The sequence below is a fragment of the Castor canadensis genome, chromosome X (assembly GCF_047511655.1).
Source record: "Castor canadensis chromosome X, mCasCan1.hap1v2, whole genome shotgun sequence".
NCBI classification, from domain to species: Eukaryota; Metazoa; Chordata; class Mammalia; order Rodentia; family Castoridae; genus Castor; species Castor canadensis.
The window spans coordinates 83,361,235-83,377,512 of NC_133405.1; positions in this window are offsets into that span (position 1 = coordinate 83,361,235).

Below are 16,278 nucleotides of genomic sequence, written 5' to 3' on the forward strand. Positions count from 1 at the left end.
GGATGAGCCAGATACAAAAGATGTAGGCTCCCAGGGAAATGTTCCATTGCTCTCAGAGAGAGTACCACTCCATCTGTCCAGCCAGAGGAAAAGAGTCCAAGGCCAAGCTTGATGGTCCATATATAGGTGAGAAGAGAGGTTTGGAGGGTGTATGCCTCTCTGGGCATAAACTGGCAGAGGGAGGATGCCACTAGCATCCCTCCACCCAGTTTAAGAATCTGGTGGGAGGATATCTCCTAACTGTAGATTCAACAACTCTCATCCTAGAACCCACATCCAGCTCTTGCATGCTAGGAAACTGCTGCTCACTCTCACTTCTTTCTTTGAGTATCCTTTGTATAACCCCATTCTGTATTTGAGAACCCGATCCCATTGCAGAGGCAGAGCAAAACTTACCAGGGACCAAGTTAGAAACCTGGGAGTCATAACTGAATTCCTATAGGCACTTAGCATGGATTATTTCATTAATACTCATTAAAATCTCATGTTACCATATTTATACATGAATAAACCCAGGAAGGCTCTGAGAAGTGAGATGATTGCCCAGGGCCTCGCAGTTAGATCTTAGAGGAGCCTCTTTGTCTGACTTTAAAGTCAGGATTCTTGCCACCTTTTGTTCTTGCAGTTCCTTCCTCTTCCTGATCTTTATATCCAACCAGATGTCAAATCTCCAAATTGTGCTTTATAAATATCATTTAAATATGCTTCCACCCCCTTGCTCTCTCCTCTCCTCACTCTCTGTATTTTGTTGCTTTCTCCTGTCTCCTACATCTTCTCTCAACTGAGAGAAAATTTACATATAGTGAAGGGCACATATCATAAGTGTACAACCCAATAAGTTTTAGTGAATGTATACATCCTATTTCTTCCACTCTAAATCAAGATGTAAAATGTTTCCATCACACTTGAAAGTTCTCTCATTTCTACTTTCAGTTGGTAACCATGGATATGTTTTCTGACACTATAGATTAGTTTTCTTGTTTTTGAATCTCATGCAAATGGAATAATGCAGTATATGATGCTTGGGGGTCTACTTCTTTTGGTCAGATAATGTTTTTTATATTCTACATGTTTGTGTATCAGATACTTCATTCTCTTTTTTTGAAGCAGCTGTGATGAGATGTAATTTATATACCATATAATTCATCATAAATATACATTTCAATGGTTTTTGGTATGTTCACAGGGCTGTACAACCATCACCACAATTGATTTTAGAACATTTTCATTATCCCAAAAGGAAATGCTGTATCCCTTAGTCATCATCCTCCAGCTCCCTCCATCCAAGCTTCCACTCTCAAGTAACCATAAATTTACTTTTTTCTATAGATTTGCTTATTATGGACATTTGATTTAAGTGGGATCATATAACATGTGGCCTTTTGTGATTGACTTCTTTCACTTAGCATAATGTTTTCAAAGTTAGCCCATGTTGTATAGCATGTACTTCATTCCTTTTTTTTTTTTTTTACAGTGCTGAAGATCGAACCCAGGGCCTTGTGCATGCCAGGCAAGTGCTCTGGCTATGCTCCCAGCCACTTCATTCCTTTTTATGGCTATACATGCTATTGTATGGATATGTATATAGCTATACATGCTATTGTATGGATATGTATATAGCTATACATGCTATTGTATGGATATACAACATTTGACTTAGCTATCTGTTTATCAGTTGATGGACATTCGGTTATTTCCATTTTTTTCTAACATGAATATGTTTTCATTTCTCTTGAGTACACATATACCTAGAAGTGGAATTGCTAGATAAAATAGTAATTCTACGTTTAACTTTTTTAAGAACTGCCAAGCCCTTTTCAAGTAGCATTTTGCATTCCCACCAGCAGTATATAAAGTTTCAATTTCTCCCCATCCTCAACACTTGTTATCATCTGACTTTTTGATTGTTGCCATCTTACTTAGTGTGAAGTGATATTTCACTGTTGGCTTGAACTTTATTGCCTTCTTTTATTACTAAAAAGCATTTCATTGCATGAATGTACCACAATTTATCTATTCTCTTGTTAATGGATATTTAGGATGTTTCTAATTTAGGGCTCTTATGCATGCTATAAGCATTATTGTACAAGTCTTTTGTGGATATGGGTTTTTATGTCTTTGGGATAAATACATAAGAGTAGAAAGAGTAGACTTTTGCTAGGTTATAGAGTAGGTATGTGTAATGTTAGAAAAAATTCCAAACTTCTTTTCAATTAGTTGTACCTGCATGTTATGTAGGAAAGATCTAGTTGTTTCACATCTTCCCTAACATTTGTTGTTATTAATTTTTTCTTCACTGTTCTTGATCTTGTATTGTTTTATTTTGTGGTTTTAATTTGCATTTCCCAAAAGACTAAGATGTTGAATAACTTTCATCTGTTTATTGCCAATTTATGTGTGCTTTTTTGTGAAGTTTCTGTTCAGGTTCTTTGCCTATTTAAAAAATTAGGTTGTTTATCCTTTTGCTGTTGATTTATGTATCAGAGTTTCTCAGTAGTAGTACTACTGACATTTGGGGCCAGGTAATCTTTTTTGTGGGGAGGGGAGCTGTCCTGTACATTGTAGGATGCTTAGCAACATCCCTACCTCTACCCACTAGAAACTATTAGAATCATCCTCTGGTTATAACAAGCACAACTGTTTCCAGACATTGTCAAGTGTCCCCAAGGGACAGAAATAACCTCCAGTTGAGAACTACTGATTTTTAGGCATCCTTTATATATTCAGGATAAAAATCCTTTGTTCAACATATTTGTTGTGAAATTTTATTCCAGTTTAGCCAGTGCACCATCCTCTTTCTAAATTGCAGAGTTCTCTTTTGATTGACTCTTGTGTTATTTCTAGGATTATAAGTACATTCATCAGGGAGCACAGGGATGAATGAGTTTATACCATCATGAGCAAATCTAATTACATTTCTAGATGGAGAGAATGCAAAAAATAAGATAGAAACAAGATCCAAAAAATAATGGCTGATCCTTTATTGATGAAAGATGTGAACCCATGGATTCAGGAATTATAACAAATCTAAGGCCAGATGTGTTAGTCAGCTTTCTGTCACTTCATCAAAATACCTGAAAAAATCATCTTAAAGAAGAAAAGGGTTGTTTTGACTGATGGTTTCAGTTCATGATTGGTTGGCTCCATTGCTTTTGAGCTTGTTAGCAAGGCAGAATATCATGCATGGCAGGAAGCATGTGGCAGAGCAAAGCTGTTCACTTCATGGAGACCAGAAAGGAAAGAGAGACAGGAAGGGGCTGGAGTCCAAATATCCCCTTCAAGGGCACACCTCTAATGACCTAACTTCCTCCAATTAGGCCCCTACCCCCTAAAGGTCCACCACATCCCAATAGAGATACATGTTGGTGACCAAGACATCAGCACATGGATCTTTGGAAGAAAGCTTCATATAGACATATTATGGTAAAAAGAGAATACCTAAAAAAGTGCCTGGCAGAAATGATGATCAAAATTAATGTAATTGGATAAAATCCACTAATTATAATATTGAAATTGCTAATTGACTTTTTCAAAATCCAGTAATATGTTGTTACAAAAGACTTAACTAAAATATAAAGACCATATTCTTTGGTCACTATGCAACTAAATTAGAAGTCAATAGCAAAGGGAGAGAGAGAGAGAACAAAACATATGTATATATTTAAAAAAAATATTTAGTTAACTCATGGGTCAAAGAAGAAACCATAATATAAATTAGAAAATCTTTGTAACTGAATGCTAGTAAAATACCTCAAAATCTGTGGGGTAAAGCAAATGAAGATTTATTTAGGGAGAAACTCATAGCCTTAAATACTGTTATTAGGAAAAAGAGTGAGCATTTATACACGAAGTGCCCAATTTAAGAAGTTAGAAAGGGAATAAAAAATAAATTCAAGGAGAGTAAAAGGAAGAAAATGACAAAGATAACAGTAGAAACTAGTAAAATAGAAAAAGAAGCTATAATAGAGAGGGTTTAAGAAACTCTCAAAGCCAAGTGCTGGTGGCTCACACTTTAATCCCAGCTACTCAGGAGGCAGAGATCAGGCGGATAGACGTTCGAAGCCATCCTGGGCAAATAGTTCTTGAGACCCTATCTTGAAAATACCCATGACAAAAAGTGCTGGTGGAGTGGCTTAAGGTGAAGGCCCTGAGTTCAAACCCTAGTACTGCAAAAAGAAAAAAAAAAGAAACTCTTAAGTTGGTATTTTAAAAATCAGTTCTTTGAAAATAGATTCACCTTTGACAACACTAATGAATTCATTAAAGAGAAGGTAAAAAGCAATGAAAGAAGGTTTATAACCATAAGTACAGCACTATACTTAGGGTTAAATATTAAAAACAAAGTTATTACCATGAACTATTTTATGTTGACAAATCTGAACATTTGAATAAAATGGACAACAATTTAGATAAATACAACTTAATGAAAATGACTCAAAAGGAAACAGAAAATCTTAATAGTACTAAAAACTTTAAAAGAAGAATCAATACTTAAAACTCTACCACTCCATTCCAAATTCCAGAACCGAGATGATTTTATAGGTGAGTTTTATCAACTTTAGGAACAGATAAATTGAATCTCGCACCAAATTCTTCCAGAGAATAGAAAAATAAGAAAATTTCCCCAATTTATTTTGAGACTTTATAAAGTAACTGAGAACAAAACTGGTAACAAAACCACAAGATTATTGATAACAAAACTGACAAGATTATTACAAAAAAGAGAAAAAATGCAAGCCTATCTCTAATGTTAACATAAATGCAAAAACTGTGCAAAATATTAGGCTCTCTATAGAGACAATGTTAAAATCTTATTGAAAGATATTTAAAAGATCTAAATGAGTGGAGCAGTATACCACATTCATGGATGGAAAGACTCTATATTGTAAATATGTGGCTGATTCTCCAAGTTAATCTGTAAATTCAATACAATTCAATATAATACAAAATTTCCACCAAGGTTTTTGTTTTGTGGAACTTAAAAAGCTGATTCCAAAAGTTATATAAAAGCATAAAGGGTCAAGATTGGCAGCTGTTATCTACTGAGCAATTAGCATATACCAGGCAGTGTTCTAATCATGTGGTATGTGCTTTGCATGTATTCACTCATTTACTCCTCACAATAATCCTATAAGTGCTATTGGTGCCAATTTCACAAAGAGAAAGCCAAGGCACAGAAAGCCTAAATCATTTGGCCAGGCTCATGCAATCACTAAGCAGCAGAACCAGAACTTTTTTTTTCTTTTTTGAGACAGGGTATAACTATGTAGCCCAGCCTGGCCTTGAACTCATATTCCTGCCTCAACTTCCTGAATGCTGAAATTACAGGCATGCATCACCATGCTTGACTGTAAATGCACACTTTGTTTTGGTGGTACCGGAGGGTTGAACTTAGGGTGTCATGCTTGCTAGACAGGTGCTGTACTGCTTGAACCAGGTCTCCAGCACACCTTTCCATTTCTTCAACATGCGCTTCTCATTCCTAACTGCACTAATCTTTTTCCATATCTTTGCAGAATATCAACTCAAGTATCACTTCTGTATGACAGCCTTTCTTTGACCATGGTACATGAAGTAAGCCCAGTCTGTCACATCTCTTTGCTTAATACCCTTCCTAGCACCTATCACGATCTGAAGTTATTTTGTTTACTTGTTTACTGAATAGTTTCTCCTACTCAAATGTAATCATCATCAAGACAGATACCATTTCTTTCCAGATCTTTGATTCATTCCCTGTTCATGATATGGTGCATGGCATATACTAAGCTCCCAATAAATATTTATTGAGCAAGGAAAGAGGGAAACAGGGAAGGAAGAAAAGAGGGAGGGAGGGAAGGAAAGGAGGGAAGAAAGGGAAGGAAGAGAGGGAGGGAAGGTAGAGAGGAAAGGAAGGGAAGAAAGGGAGGGAGGGAAGAAAGTTTTGAAATTGGCCTAATGTCTATGTAGGTTTGTTGCCATTAGCTGCAATTAGAATAACAAGACCTCAAAACTTTCTGGTCATAGACTTTCCCATGGTAGATCTGTACCATTGTCTTGATAATTCTAGCTTCCAAGCTCCCCCATTTCTGCTATCCCTGTCTCTTCTTGCTAGTGGTTCTGATTGTCTGGCTGCCTAGATAAATCACATAGTTGGAAGAGCTGAATTTCTCTTTTTTGCTTTAGTTTAGATTACCATGATTTGAAAACTGTGTTAGATAGCTTGGTGTATTAACACTTTTGAATGACTTGTCTTGATGGAATGATTATTTAGAATGTAAGTGTGGGAAAGAGGCAACTTAATTCCATTAGTCTTCTTTTTATATTGAATATTTTAATAGATACATTTGATCCATTCCCTTTTCCTTTTCCTTTTTTAAAAGTCAGTGTTGTGTTTATAGTAATAAAATGGTGAGATAATATGTAAAAATCTAAACTACATGCTCTGGAAACAGTTTTTTTCAGATGCATTTAGTTTAAAAGGGAAGGTGTATGAACACTTTCAGAATACAAAACATCTGGAAGCTGTAAATTCATCCCCCCACCATTTTTTTGAAATGGGATCTTGCTATGTAGCCCAAGCTAGTCTCAGTGTTGCCATCCTCCTGCCTCAACCTCTGAGTGCTGTGATTACAGGTATATACCACCACACCTGACTGGTTTCCCTTTTCTTATGGGCATTAGTGTTAAATGTGCTATATAGCCAAGTAACATTTTAGATAAAATAGACTTTTAATATAAATTGTTACAATGCACACTGATGGTATATAGAAACCATATATATGACAAATCAAAGAAAAAGGAAAAACAACGATGTTGTATAGTGTGAATGGTGGGGGATTGAGAAGAATAATTTTAGTGAAAGATGAATTTACTATTCCAAGCTACTGTGTTTATTTTTATTTTTTTGAGATAGGGTCTCACTTTGTAGCCTAAGCTATCCTTGAACTTGCTATCCTCCTGCATTAGCTTCCCAAGTGCTGGGATTACAGGTATGTACCACAGCACCCAGCTCTAAGAACTGTTTTGAATGTCTTGTCTATATTAGTTCATGTAATGTTGGCAACAGTCTTATAAGGTAAGTGCTATTATTATCATCCCTCATTTTATATATGGGGAAGTTGTAGTGCAGAGATATCAAGTTACTTGTCCAATGACACACATTTTCGAAGTGGTGGAGCTTAAAATTGATGCCAGACAGTCTGACTTGGGAGTGGGAGTCCTTTCTTGTAACCATTATACAGGTGATCTTGATTGCTAATTGTTCCTGTTTCTAGTTGAGATAATTGCCTTCAGCTGGAGAAATATACTCAAGGTGGGACATAACAGAAGCCTGAATCCTCTGGGGACAATTTAGCCCACAACTCTTGGAGGTCTCTGTTTCAATGAAGTATGTATATGTGTATGTTAATGCATGCATACATAGTTATGCAAACTTATTTATTCCCACTTTCATAGTTTCATATGCACCAATAATAAAACATCCTAAAATATAATGGTGAGAATATCAATAGCAAGCATAGATTACCTAGGTTTATGAATTTAACAGAAAAAGTGCAAGACTCATGTGAATAAAAGTATAAATGCCTAGGAATATAAATTTAACAAAAAGTACAAGACTAATGTGAAGAAAAGTATAAAACTTTACTTTGGCAAATAAAATAAGACTCTTTTTCTGGTGCCGGGGATTAAGCCCAGGGCCTTGTGCATGTAGCTAAGTGCTCTACCACTGAGCTACACCCTGGCCCTAAAATAAGACTTTACTAGGTGGAAAAATATACCTTGTTCTTACATAGGAGGACTCAAGATTGTAAAAGCGGCCTATTGTCTCATAATTAAGCTTTTGAATTTAAAAAAATCTCAACAAAAATTCCAAGACTTTGGAGGTTGTTTATTTTTTGGGAACTTTACAAAATTATTATAAAGTTTATCTGGAAGAATAAATATTAAAGAATAGCAAGGACATTTTGAAAAATAAAAGTAGTAAGAAAGGATTTACCCTACTGGATATTAAAATTTGTTCCTAAGCTACAATATTTAAAATACTGTAGTATTATCCTAAGAATAGAGAGATAGCTCAGTGGAATCAGAATAGAAAAATCCAGAAATAAGCCTCCACATGTGGAATTTATTGTGTTACAGAAGAGTCATTGCAACTTACTTGGGGAAAGAATCTTAAGTAAATGCTATTGGTATAAGTAGCTAATTGTTTAGAAAGTGAATAAAGGTGGACTAACATCTCACTTCCCTATACCATACAAATTTTGGTATAACAATATAAGATGTGAAAAAATGGTTCAATAAAACCAGTAGAAGGCAATGTGAGTGAACATTTTTTTTATAATCTCAGGGTAGCAGAGGCCTTTTTTAGCATGATATGAAATACATAAACCATAAAGGGAAGATTGACATAAAGGGAAGATTTCTACACAGCAGAAAATGTCATAAACAAGACTGAAAGACAAATGACAAATTTGGAAAGAGCATATATGATGGGCAAAGGTTAATTTTGTTCATCTCACAGACTATCAAAAAAAATTCAGATACTCCAATGGAGAAATGGGCAAAATAAGAAAAAAGAAAATCACTAAGGAAAAATATGTATGGACAGTAAACTAGGGAAATACTGTTCAACATCATCTTTAATCAAAGAAATGCAAATAAGAACCACGATGAGATAGACCTTATCATCTTTGGCTTATCTAATATTTTAAATAGTCTTAGTTTTTAAAAGCAGTTTTAGAGTTACAGACAAATCGAGACCATATTACAAAGTTCTCATACACCCGGCACCCACTTTTCCTATTATTAATGTATTACATGAGTATGATATGTTTGTTACGATTGATGAACTAGTACAGAAACACTATTACTAAAGCTTACACTTTATTCAGATTTTTATATCTAATATCCCATTTCTGTTTCAAGATCCCATTCAGGATCCTTAGGCTCCTCTTGGCTATGATAGTTTCTCAGACTTTCCTTTACAATTTTGGGGCACTACTAGCTCTTCTGCAGGATTCCCCACTATTAAATTTGTCTGATGTTTTTCCCAGACAAGAGATAATACTAGGGTTATGGACTATTGGGAAGCATAGCACAGTTAGTGACATTTTCATGACATCTTATTGAGGATATTGACCTTGCTGAGGTGGTATTGTTAAGATTTGGTACGATGAAGTTATTCTCCCCTTCCCCTTCCCATGCCATACTTTTTCGAAGGAAGTCACTATGAGTAGCCTATACCTAAGAGGAATGAGGCATTGTGCTCTGTGTCCTTGGGAACAGAGTATCTGCCAAATTTTTACATTCTTCTGCAGAGATTTATTTCTTCTAAACATTTATTAATTTATTCAGTTATTTGTATCAACAAGGAAGCATGGATATTCATGTTATACTTTGGGTTATAATCTTATAGTACTTTATTTCTTTTGTTGCCCAATTTGTTCTCGCCTTGGCAATCAGAAGCTCTTTCAGTTGGCTCCTATGTCCCTTTACATACCCCATCAATGTGTGTGTGTGTGTGTGTGTGTGTGTGTGTGTGTGTGTGTGTGTGTGTGTTAGTTAGCATTTACTTACTTTCTGGCAGTATGCTAGACTCATCTTGTGAGTTTCCTGCTCTGGTCCTAGAATCAGCCATTTCTCTTAGGAACCCTCATTCCCCTTATTGAAGAATGGCAGTAGAAACCAAGATCTGGATGCAAGGTGTGCTTTGTGCTCTTGAAGTGTCATTGCTTTTAGGTGCATTCAATTGACAGTGCAAAGAAATATAGGTGTGTAGATTAACCTGGATATATATCTGTAGACACTTCTACACTTAATCATTAAACATGAGTTCATACTGATGTCTCCAACTCTAATCCATTGCCACATGGATTGTTTTAGCTTATCTAGAAATTTCCATGCCAACAGTGAGAAACCTAGTTCCCACCATCTGCTATTTATTTAGTTAATTGTTCAATTTCAGTATACGTACATATCAGTATCAGAAATGCTAACACACACTCCCAACGGGTAACAGATTTTATCAATTACACTACAGTGCTTATTAACAGTTTTTTGTGTGTTAGCCATACAAGACTCTACACATTTCTGAAAATTACTTAGGACCGGACCTATCGACCTATTGCTTCTTTCAGTGAAGTTGTTTCATATACTTGTGATGCAGTGAGATTTTCTTATCACAGTCTGCCTTCCTTCTTGAAATCCCTGACTCTTACATGATGTTTTAAAACTGCATACTGTATACTAAGGTTTACTTTGTGCTGTAAGGTTCTATGGTTTTGACAAATGTATATTGTCATGTATCTACTTTTACATTATTATGCAGATTTTTACTGCCTTAAAAATCCCCTATGCTTCATATTTTCACTTTCCATTTTTATGGTGGTACTGGGGTTTTTAAACTCAAGGCCTTGTGCTTACTAGGCAGGCACTCTACCACTTGAGACATGCCTCTAGCCCTCACCTTCCTTTTTTTGCATGTAGATATTCAATTGTTCCAGCACAATTTGTTGAAAAGACTAGCCTTTTTCTATTACGTTGCTTTTTTTTCCTTAGTCAAAGATCAGTTAACTATATTTGATGGGTCTGTTTTCTGGGTTATCTATTCTGTTTCATTGATGTACTACATTTGTCTATTTTTTGCTAAGAGCACACTGACTCAATTACTATAGCTTCATAGTAAGTTTTGAGGTTGGGTGGTGCCAGTCTTCCAAGTTTCTTCTTCTTGTTGGCTATTCTGAGATTTTTGATTTTCCATATAAACTTTAAAATCTGTTGATATTCCCAAAATAGCTTGCTGGGATTTTTACCAAGATTACATTGAATGTACTGATCAAATTGGGAAGAACTGATGTCTTAACAATATCAAGCATTACAATCAATAAACAAAAAAACATCTTTCCATTTATTTAGATCTTCTTTGATTCCTTTCATCTGATTTTTATAGTTTTCTGAATGTGGATGTGGTATACATTGTGTTTATTGTGTTTATTTTTGGTGCTATTATAAATGGTATTGTGTTTTAAATTTCAAATTCTAATTGCTCATTTCTGGTTTATAGGAAAAAGCAATTGAAGTTTGCATATATTAGTTCCAAGAGGTTACCTTTTTTTAAGGTTAATTTTGGGGACTTTCTATGTAGATTATAATGCCATCTGTGAATGAAGTCTTTTTTCTTCTTCCCAATTTGTAAATTTTATTTACTTTTCTTATTACACTATCTAGAACTCACTAAAGCATTGAACACGAGTGATGAGAGGGTATAGACTTGTTCCTGATCTTATGGTAAAAGCAACCAGTTTCTCATATTAAGTGTAATGTTAGCTATAGATTTTTTGCAGATGTTCTTTATCAAAATGAGGTAGTTCCTCAATTCCTAATTAGCAAAGAGGTTTATTTTTAAATCATAGAGTCTGTTGGATTTTTTTAAAGGCTTTCTATTTGTCTATTGATTTGATAATATGACTTTTCTTCTTTAGGTTGTTGATGTGATATATTACATTAATTGATTTTTTCATTTTTTCTTTTGTTTTATCATTTTTACATTTACTCACATGTGTAAACATTGTGCCACACACCCCTAGCTTCAAGGCAGAACCTGTTCCGCCTTCTTTTTCTCTGATTTTGTTGAACAGAAAAGCATAGGAGATAAGAAAGATGTCTCATTTTTGCTAGTTTGAGTAAAGATAGCTATTCAGAGAGATTCCTAGTGTTGCTTCCATGCACATTGGTATTACAACCTGAATTGACTAATCTCTACCAGACCTCTTCACTACTTCCCAGTCACCTTCCCATAGTGGCCTCTGTCAGTTTAAGATTATTATATTCACTCCTCTACAGTGAGCATATCAAACACTTTCAAGTTTTGGGTTTCTTACCTTTCCCTATTCCTCCTGTATGTGTTCTCTCTATAGCCTGTGGCCCATATCCAATAATATTACTGCATTTGTTTTAGGTCTATAACCCACATATAAGGGCGAACGTGGCCTTCTGAGCCTGGCTAACTTCACTTATGATGATGTTCTCCAGTTCCATTCATTTACCTGCAAATGATGATTCCATGGATTTTCTTGGTTGTTGTTGTTTCTGGTTTTACTAATTTGGGCCTTTTCCTTCCTAATTTTAGTCAGATTTGTCAGGGGCTTGTCAATCTTGTTTATTTTTTCAAAGAACCAGCTTTTTGTTTTGTTGATTAGTTGTATGTTTTTTTGGGGGGGGTCTCTATTTCATTAATTTTGGCCCTTATTTTTATTGTTTTTCTCCTTCTGCTTGTTTTGGGTTTTGCTTGTTCTTGTTTTTCTAGGAGTCTGAGATGTAGCTTTAGGTCATTTACTTGAGATCTTTCTGTGTTTTTAATAAATGCACTCATGGCTATAAACTTTCCTCTTAGGAAATTCTTATCCCATAAGTTCTGTTAGGTTGTATTTTCATTTTCATTAGCTTCCAAGAACCTTTTGATTTCCTCTCTTATTTCTTCTATGACCCATTGATCACTGAGCAATGTGTTATTCAGCCTCCAATTATTTGTATGTTTTCTGATGTTGTTTTTGTTGTTGAGTTCTAGTTTTAATGCATTGTGATCAGATAGAATACAGGGGATTACTTCTATTTTCTTATATTTGCTAAGGCTTGCTTTGTGCCCTAAGATATGATCTACTTTGGAGAAAGTTCCATGGGCTGCTGAGAAGAATGTATATTGTGCTGTTGTCAGATGAAATATTCTGTAGACATCAGTTAGGTCCATTTGATTTATGGTGTCATTTAGTTATAGGATTTCTTTGTTGATTTTTTGTTTGGATAACCTATCTATTGGTGATTGAAGGTTATTAAAGTCTCCCACTACCACTGTGTTGGAGTCTATATATGTTTTTAAGTCTTTTAGTGTATGTTTGACAAAACTGGGTGCACTGACATTGGGTGCATATAGGTTGATAATTGTTATTTCCTTTTGATGTATTTCCCCTTTTATTAGTATGAAGTGCCCTTGTTTGTCTCATTTGACCAACATAAGTTTGAAGTCTACTTTGTCTGAGATAAGTATTGCTACTCCTGCCTGTTTTGGGGGGGTCTTGGCTTGGTAAATCTTCTTCCAGCCTTTCACTGTAAGCCGGTGTTTGTTTCTGTCAATGAGATGGATCTCCTGTAAACAACAGATTATTGCATCTCCCTTTTTAACCCAGCTTGCCAAATGGTATCTTTTGATAAGGGAGTTGAGTCCATTGACATTCAGTGTTAATATTGACATGTATGTGGTGATTCCTGGCATTTAGTTGTTTTTGTTGTTTTAGGGTTTGATTGTGTGCAGTCAAATCAATGATACTCTGATTACTTGTCTTTTCTTCTCCTGTGGTTTGATACTTCCCATCCTCTTGTGGTTTTGTTTCCTCTTATCCCCTGTGAGCAGAATTCCTTGTAGAATCTTCTGTAGTGGTGGCTTGGTGGTCATATACTGTTTTAGTTTCTGCTTATAGTGGAAGATTTTTATTGCTCCATCTATTTTGAATGACAGTTTTGCTGGGTGAGTATCCGAGGGCTGAAGTTTTTTTTCATTCAGTGCCCAGAGTACCTCACTCCATGCCTTGGAGTGAGCTTTTTCTCGCTCCCTTGTTGGAGCAAACTTTCTCTCACTCCTGGTTATTACTGAACCTAACTGGGCTTAACTGGACATGACTGGAGATGCAGAAAGAACAAAGGATAGACAGACAGACAGAAAGTTGGGTCCAGGTGTGTTGGGTGCTTGGGTGGAGATGCACAACCCTTGTTGCTTCTTTATCTCTATTAATCTCTTCATTTACTCTGTTTCTTTTCTCTATCTATATTCTTTAAGGCCTTACTCCTTTACAGTTCTAAAAACCTTGCTTCCAAAGTCTTTCTTTGAAACCTTGCTTTTAAAGTCTTCCTTTCTGTTCTTCAAAGTCTATTTCCTGAGACTTGCACTGTCCCAGGTTTTCTCATAGCTGTTCTTTAGCATAATCTCTCTTAAAGTCTTTGCTCCCAGGCTTGCACTGTCCTATGTTCTCTCTTTATCTTTCTTAAAGCCTCCGTCCTTAAACTTGCACTGTCCCATGTTCTCTTTAGCTTTTCTTTAGCTTAGCTTTTCTAAAGCCTATGTATAAAGTTCTCAGTGCAGACTTGCACTGTCCCATGTTCTCTTTAGCTTTCTTAAAGTCTCAGCTCTCAGGCTTGCTAGCAATTCCCCTTTAGCAATTCTCTTTCAGCAATTCTTTTCCCTTTAGCAGTTCTTTTCCTTTCCAAAGGCCTCCCTTCATCCCAAAAACCAAAAGCCAAAAAACAAAGTCAAAAAGCCTTCCCTATCAAAAAACCCCAAAGTAAAAAGTCCAAAGCAAAAAGCCTTGCATCCTCCTCCAGTGAGTCTTTTATATCCAGTGGTAAGCAGGGAGGAGCAGCAGTTCTCTGGGAGAGGCATCACATTGTAACAGGAGAAACCTGTGTTCTTGTTTCTCTGAACATGAACAACTTAAGAGAAGCAGCTGTTCTGCATTTTCCTCTTCTGTGACCGGGAATGTGCCAATCTCAGTCCACAGATAAACATCTTAGGAAAAGCAACTGAGCTGCATCTCACCTTGCTTATGTCCTGTTCTCATAGGCTTCTCATAATCTGCTCTCCATAATGCTCCTCTTGCTTTTAAGGTTTTTGTTGAGAAATCTGCTGTGATTTTGATGGGTTTACTTTTACATGTTATTTGTGTTTTCTCTCTTACAGCCTTCAATATTCTTTCTCTGTGCTTGTTGTTTTATTGATCATATGCTGTCGGGAGGTTCTATTTTGGTCAAGTCTGTTTGGTGTCCTGGAGGCTTCCTGTACCTGAATGGGCAAAACATTCTCAAGATTTGGGAAATTTTCTGTTATTATTTTATTGAATATATTACGTATCCCTTTGGCTTGCACCTCTTCTCCTTCTTCAATGTCCATGATTCTCAGGTTTGGTTTTTCTTTTTTTTGTCTTTTATGTTTTGCTTTTTTTTTCTATTTTTTCCTTTTTTTTTTCGGTGCTGGGGACTGAACTCAGGGCCTTGCACTTGCCAGGCAAGTGCTCTTCCACTGAGCTAAATCCCCAACCCCTCAGGTTTGGGTTTTCAATGGAGTCGCTGAGTTCTTGTATATTCCTTTCACAGCTCTTGAATTGTTTTACTAACATTTCTTCTGCTTTTTCTTTAATTTCTATTTTATCTTTGGGCTCTGAGATTCTGTCTTCCACTTATTCTAGTCTGCTGTAGTGTTTTTTGTTTAACTAAAGGGGATTTTTATTTCTAGGATTTCTGTTGAACTCTTTCTTCTGAAGTTTTCTATATCTTTGTTCAACTCCTCTTTTATAATTTGTTTTGTCCTCTTTAATTCATGTATGTCTCCTTTTATAGTGTCCTTTGTTTCACTTTGATGTTTGTTGAAGTCCTCTCTGAGTTCCCTTATTTGTTTCTGTGTCTTCTCATGTTCTTTATTTTTGGTGTCTTGAAATTTCTTGAGTGCATCTTGTACATTCTGGTTAACCATGTCTAGTATCTTCTCCATGAGTTTCTCAGATATTTCTTCCAAGATTTCCTCTTTGAGGGTTTTTATGTGGATTTCACTGGGCTCCTTAGTGACATTTATCATTGTTTTGTTGAGGTCAGGAACTGGGTATCCATTTTCTTCATTTCCCACCGAATCCTGTAATGAATTACTTTTTTGAGGAGAATGGTTTCCATCCCTTCTTCTTCTTCCCATTGCTCCATTTGGTGCTGTGCAACATTTTGGTAGGCTACTTGGTGGATTTGATTGCTTGATTTCTTTCCCTGATTTAGTTTTTATATTGTGACTGACTTGGTTGTTAACTAAGTTGATGTGCTCTTTCTGTCCCTGGGCTGGAGGCATAATTTAGCAATAACAAATTCACAGGTTCAATGCCAAACCAGTTGTTTACATATTATATAGAAAACCCCTTGATGATAATATCCATAAACAGTCAGAGATGGAGGGGGTAATGGTTGTTAAGCTAGTTATAGATTTTGGGGAATTGGTAAGGGTGGCACTAAAAAGGAGGGTGTCAGGATAAGGGTGGGTGGTGGGGGAAGAGGTGTGGGGGCTGCTGGGTTTTGTGGCCCTTGTGTATGTTTGGGTGTATTTCTGTTGTGGTGGTGGAGTGTGTTTGTGTCAGGGATTGCAGGGGCTGGGGTTGTGTGCAGTTGTTACAGTAGGTTAGTCATCAGGTGGTGAGTGTGTGGGAGGGAAAGGTAGTGTGGTGACAGGTTGGGAGAGGGTAGGAGGGGAGGTGAAGACAGGGAAAGAGTAGATGAGAA